At 33.4% G+C, this 6,000-nt stretch overlaps 1 long non-coding RNA gene across 1 annotated transcript; it reads left to right on the top strand.

Moving 5' to 3' along the window:
* The first annotated feature begins 926 nt into the window (after window positions 1-926).
* On the top strand, window positions 927-1,945 carry LOC120208901. Its single transcript, XR_005524360.1, has 4 exons — window positions 927-1,034; window positions 1,307-1,353; window positions 1,816-1,853; window positions 1,913-1,945. It is a non-coding gene; the product is annotated as an uncharacterized LOC120208901 (long non-coding RNA).
* Window positions 1,946-6,000: the final 4,055 nt, after the last annotated feature.

The following is a 6,000-nucleotide window of genomic DNA, read 5'->3' as shown; positions in this document are numbered from 1 at the left end:
TAGTCAGAATCGCGTTGCGATAGTCAGAATCTCGTTGCGATAGTCAGAATCTCGTTGCGATAGTCAGATTTGCGTTGCGATTTATGTATTCGCGTTGCGATTTACGTATTCGCGTTGCGATTTACGTATTCGCGTTGCGATTTATGTATTCGCGTTGCGATTTACGTATTCGCATTGCGAATTAGGAAAATCGCAACGCGAATTTGGAAAATCGCAATGCGATAGTCAGAATCGCGTTGCGAATCTTGAAACTGATTTGCGATACCGGAGATCGTGTTGCGAATTATCGATCGCATTGCGATTTAGTTGGTCATTTTGGCAAATCCAAAAAAAGTTGATTAAAATCGTATATTATAAGGCATTTTTGGTCACTGAGGTTACTTTCTCTTAATAAAATAAAAGTAGGAGAAGCTCCCTGCCCCATGGCTTCAGCTCCTTCCAAGCTCTATGCAGGTTCCCCTTTCTTTTAACTTTTATCTACATTCACATAATTGTGATCGATTCCCTTCTTGGTGTTTCTTTTGTTTTGATAATTTTATTACTCTTTATCGTTGTTTTTTTGTTCAGATGATGTTAGCGTTATGGTAGTTTTGCTAGACACAAACCCATTTTTTCTGGAGTTCCTCTTCACTCTCTTTCTCTCAGTTTCTTTCTCATGTAATCTCTCTTTTATCTATCTAAAAACCCCTAAATTAAAGCAAACCAAGATGAAAGATTCATCGACTTTTGCATTTTATTGATATGTATGTTGGTGTTTGTTAAGGTTCTTGCATTTTTTAATGTAATATTGACTCTAAATCAACTGAACCAAGTCATGGTTATAGCTACTGGATATAATTCTTCTGACTATATATTTGATTCGGCTTTGGACTTGAACTGAGGTTTTGACAATGGAAGAATGCCTGCTATGAGCTCTAGCTTGTTGCAAAAGTTAGAGAAATTTCTCATTAAAGATGAGCAGTTAAGCAAGGAGGAACCTGAAGGAAGGATCAAGTCTTCCCTTTTCTCGGGGTCATTGTCAATGGCTCTATGTTGTATTCTTTCTGGTGTTTAAGGCTTCATTACTTTATTTTTTTTTCATGGTAAACGTAGTTATTTTAGACAATTAATGGGCCTATAGCGGTAGTAGTGTTATAGAGTCATGTAAAAGATTTGGTTGTTTCATAATCATACCTGACTGATATTGTGTGTACAATTATTATTCAGCTGCATAAAAATGCACGGAAAACAATGGCATTGGTTACATTTGCCTGGACTTTGTTAATCAGTTCTTTATTAGTTGTTTGATTTAATCAGATTTTAATAGATATAAAGAGAGTGTTCTGTTCAGGAGCCCTCCATCCACATCCTCGAGTGAGTCTCTGAATAATTGATTGCTATTTGATTTATTTGCCAAGATCAATATGAGTCTGAAAAATGTTTACTTACCAATTATGCAGTCGATACTCATTGTGAAATTTTATCATGTGGTTAAGAGATCGAATGCTATTTTCATTTTGTTGATGCTACACTTCTAAAAGATATTTGCTTAAGTGAATTAGGATAAATACAATTGTTGGTGCTGAAGTGCATGCTGGATGATGTAATTCCCTTCTTATTCATCAAAAGATTAAGAGTGGTTTAATTTCAAACAACTTGGAATAGCTATATTCTAACCGAGAAGTAAATGAAGAGTTTCTGTGGGTACATGTTGGAAAAAGAAAAACACTAAACGTGCAGATTTTGTAATTAGCTTATGGTGGCTGATTTTTATGTATTTTCTTGTTTAGTTTTTACTATTGTGTTTGATAGTATTTTACTAACATTTGTATGTAGATCTTATGCTTGCAGGGATCACCAGATGGACCTGAACAGTACGTTCTTTTTCTTTTTATGGTTATTCAAACTTTCCAGAAAGATTTCTTCTTTTCAGATATGTTGCAATCATGAATGCAATATTCTCTACCCAACGCTCTGAGGTAATCAATATTACATCCAATATTTCTTTCTCATTGTTTTAATATATATTTGTCCAATTCACCCCTCCCAAATAATTTTAATGTTTCATTAATTTGGCAGTTCATTACCAACTCAATTCAATTTATAGTGACTTGAAAACTTTAGATGATTAGTTGCGAAGTTCAATATCCTATTCTTTCTACCACCCGTAGCAGCTGTTTGGATTTTTTTTTTGTGATTTATATATATGGTATCACAATGACAGCTTCTAGTTGGTTATAGGGTCTTAATCTTGTAGTGGAAATATAATTGTTTTCATTCTACCATAGCTTGTTTTCAAGTAGGATGATTTGCATTATGTTAGTAGGTTAAATTTGATATATTTCATTTTTTAGTTTGGGATTTTTTTTATTATTCTCACTCCCTATAAACATTAATACACGCATGATACGTGTCGTAACCGGTTTTCGTCCGGGCACAAAATATAATATTTGGCGGGAAAATTGATGTGAATAAATGATTTTGAAAATAATTTGGGAGTCGCCATCGACCTTTTGGGTCAGGTAGGTCGAATATCTAAAGATTATTTTTTTTAAAAGAGTTTTAAGAAAACATCAATTAAAAAATGAACTGATCTACGTTTATAACCAAAAATTCGTTCTTTTTAATAATAAAAAGGGATTCGTGGTCGGTTACGTTTAGGGAAGGATTAGCACCCCTACAACGCCCAAAATTGGTACTTTTTAATTATAAATTGTCTCTATTAAAAATTCAAAATATATTTAATTTATAATCCTATTATTTCAAAATTAAAAATATTTATTTATTTAAAAATATCGGAAAAGGACTTCTAGGTGCCTTAAGACAGCTCTTTTCTTTGATATTAATAAAATTAAAATTTTTTGTAATATTTAATTTTAAAATACCAGAATAGGACATCCAGTTGTATTAAGACTGCCCTTTTCTTCGATATTGAAAAATAAATATTAAAATAATTTATTGAAAAAATATAAATTATTATTTATTATATATATTTATGACTACATAATAATAATAAAAATATTTAAATATATAAACAAGTAAAATTAAAACAATAAAAATACAATTAGAACGATATATTTAAAAGCAGTAAAATAAAAGAAAACATTTAAAATTAGTGACTAAATTATAGTAAAATTAAAATTAAAAACCTAATTCATAATTAATCAAAATTATAGGGATTAAACATGCTATTTTCTTATTTATTAATTTAGTGACTAAAATAAAACTTATCTAAAATTTGAATATCAGATTAAAATAAATTAAAAATATAAACTCGGGATTAAAATATTAATTATTAAAATTAAGGAATTAAATATGTTACCCTAAATATATTATTTTAATATAAAGGACTAAAATAAATAAAATTAAAATTTAAAGATCAAATTAAAAGGATTATAAATTGATTTAGTGACTAAAATGTAAGAGTTACAAGTTATAATGGCTGCGGACGGGATTTAACAATTAAAATTTGCACAAATAGTCCTTCCCGAAACGACGTCGATCGGGAAGGCCTATTTAAGGTCTGAAACGGCTGGCCCGCAGGGCCAGCCTTCATTTCTCAGTTTCTCCTCTCTCTCTCTTCTCTGAGAGAGAATTTTCTCTCTCGCTTCTCTCTAAAACAGAGAGAAGCCAGCCGGCCGGCAGCCGTCCGCCGGTGTTCTTCCGCCGCCGGCCACCGCCTTCGGTGGCCGGAATAAAAAATTTTTTATACTAAAACATAGATCGGACCGTCCTAATGACGGTTCCGATGGCTTTTTCTTTTAAACGGCTCCCGATCGGAGCAAATCTAAGAAATATACCTTCGGTTTTCGAAGGTTTTGGTGAGGTCCGGTGGTCGTGGCTTCCTCGGTAAGCTTCTCTTCTTTCTTTTTTTTTTCTCTATTTCTTTGCTGGTTTGTTGGGTTGTTGTTCTCTGTTTTGTTGTTTTTGCTCTGTTTCTGTCTCTCCGGCTCTGTCTCTTTTTCGCAGATGGGGTGATGGCTTTATAGCCATCACCGGTGTGGCCATCGGACCGGGTAAAAGAATGGAGTCTGGTGAGTCACCAGACTCCCAGTGGTGACTCACCGTTGGGATGACATGTGTGCGGCTGGAGTGGCGGCGAGGCTGAAGTAGCGCCGCGTGGTCTTCTGGAATCTACGGCGGCGCTGGGACGTGTCCCTAGGGTATTGATACCCTAGGGTTTCCTCTGGAAAACTATGGACCGTTGGATCAAACCAGATCCAACGGCTGACATTGAGGATGGTGGCTGAAGATGATGAAACCCTAATCAGTTTTAGGGTTTCGGTTTAACTGGGCCTGGACCAGTATGGGTTGTAATTGGGCCTGGATTTGGGCTTTGTAATATTAATAAATAATTAATAATAATAATAATAATAATAATAAAAATGGGTAAAAAAATTTAATATCTTCAGCTGCCCCTCTTTGCTCATTCTTGTGTTGACAAGAATAGGGAAAAGACGAAAAGTTAAAAAAAAAATTATCCATTTAGCTCCACTTGACTATGATGGAGATGTTGAATAAATTCTTCTCTTTCTTCAGATGAGTTCTTCTCATTATGAACTTTCCGTTGGGGATGATGTTGACCTCTTTCCTTCTGTGATAGAGTTATTCAAAAGGTTGAATAAGCTCTACTCATTATGAACTTTTTCTTTCTTTTTCAGATGAGTTATTCTCATTATGAACTTTATCTGGAAAGGTTGATCCATCAAGTGATGGATTTGAGCAAAAGGTTGAACAAATTCTTCTCATTATGAATTTCTTCTTTCAGACGAGTTCTTCTCATTATGAACTTCTTCTTCTTCAGATGAGTTCTTCTCATTATGAACTTCTTCTTCCTTCTTCAGATGAGTTCTTCTTATTATGAACTTCTTCTTCTTGAGATGAGTTCTTCTTATTATGAACTTCTTCTTCCTTCTTCAAATGAGTTCTTCTCATTATGAACTTTCTCTAGAAAAGCTGATCCATCAAGTGATGGATTTGAGCAAAAGGTTGAACAAATTCTTCTCATTATAAATTTCTTCTTCCTTCTTCAAATGAGTTCTTCTTATTATGAACTTTCTCTGGAAAAGCTGATCCATCAAGTGATGGATTTGAGCAAAAGGTTGAACAAGCTCTTCTCATTATGAACTTCTTCTTCCTTCTTCAGATGAGTTCTTCTTATTATGAACTTTCTCTAGAAAAGCTGATCCATCAAGTGATGGATTTGAGCAAAAGGTTGAACAAGCTCTTCTCATTATGAACTTCTTCTTCCTTCTTCAGATGAGTTCTTCTTATTATGAACTTTCTCTGGAAAAGTTGATCCATCAAGTGATCGATTTGAGCAAAAGGTTGAACAAGCTCTTCTCATTATGAACTTCTTCTTCCTTCTTCAGATGAGTTCTTCTTATTATGAACTTCTTCTGTAAAAGCTGATCCATCAAGTGATGAATTTGAGCATAAGGTTGAACAAATTCTTCTCATTATGAATTTCTTCTTCCTCCTTCAAGTAATGAGTTCTTCTCATTATGAACTCTACCTGGAAATTTTAATCCATCAAATGATGAATTCAAACAAAAGGTTAAACAAATTCTTCTCATTATGAACTTCTTCTTCCTTCTTCAGATGAGTTCTTCTCATTATGAACTTTCTCTGGAAAAGCTGATCCATCAAATGATGGATTTAAATCTTTGCTAAAATCTTTGAAATTCCTGTCAAAATTCAACATGGATGAGAATGAATGAAAATGCACCTATATTTGCAAATGCCTAAATATGATGCATGATTGTTAAGTTATTTGATTTCAGATTGGTGAACTGAATATTTCTTCAGTTGTAGAAACCCAATAAATCTTTCTTCTTCAAATCAGAGAATCTATCATCTTTGACAAATGTAGATGTAGATATAATGTCACAAAACCTCTTGAGAATAAAACTCAATAGTATAGGCTCTTGAAAAGCTTGCATTCATGCAACATATTAATTCTGATAACAACTCATCTGATTATGAAGTGATCTTTCAAGATGATTTCACATATATCGATAG

Source organism: Hibiscus syriacus, unplaced genomic scaffold, assembly GCF_006381635.1.
Source record: "Hibiscus syriacus cultivar Baekdansim isolate YM2019G1 unplaced genomic scaffold, ASM638163v2 tig00017808_pilon, whole genome shotgun sequence".
NCBI classification, from domain to species: domain Eukaryota; kingdom Viridiplantae; phylum Streptophyta; class Magnoliopsida; order Malvales; family Malvaceae; genus Hibiscus; species Hibiscus syriacus.
Note: the sequence above shows the minus strand (reverse complement) of the source record. Positions and strands in the feature narration are given on the sequence as shown.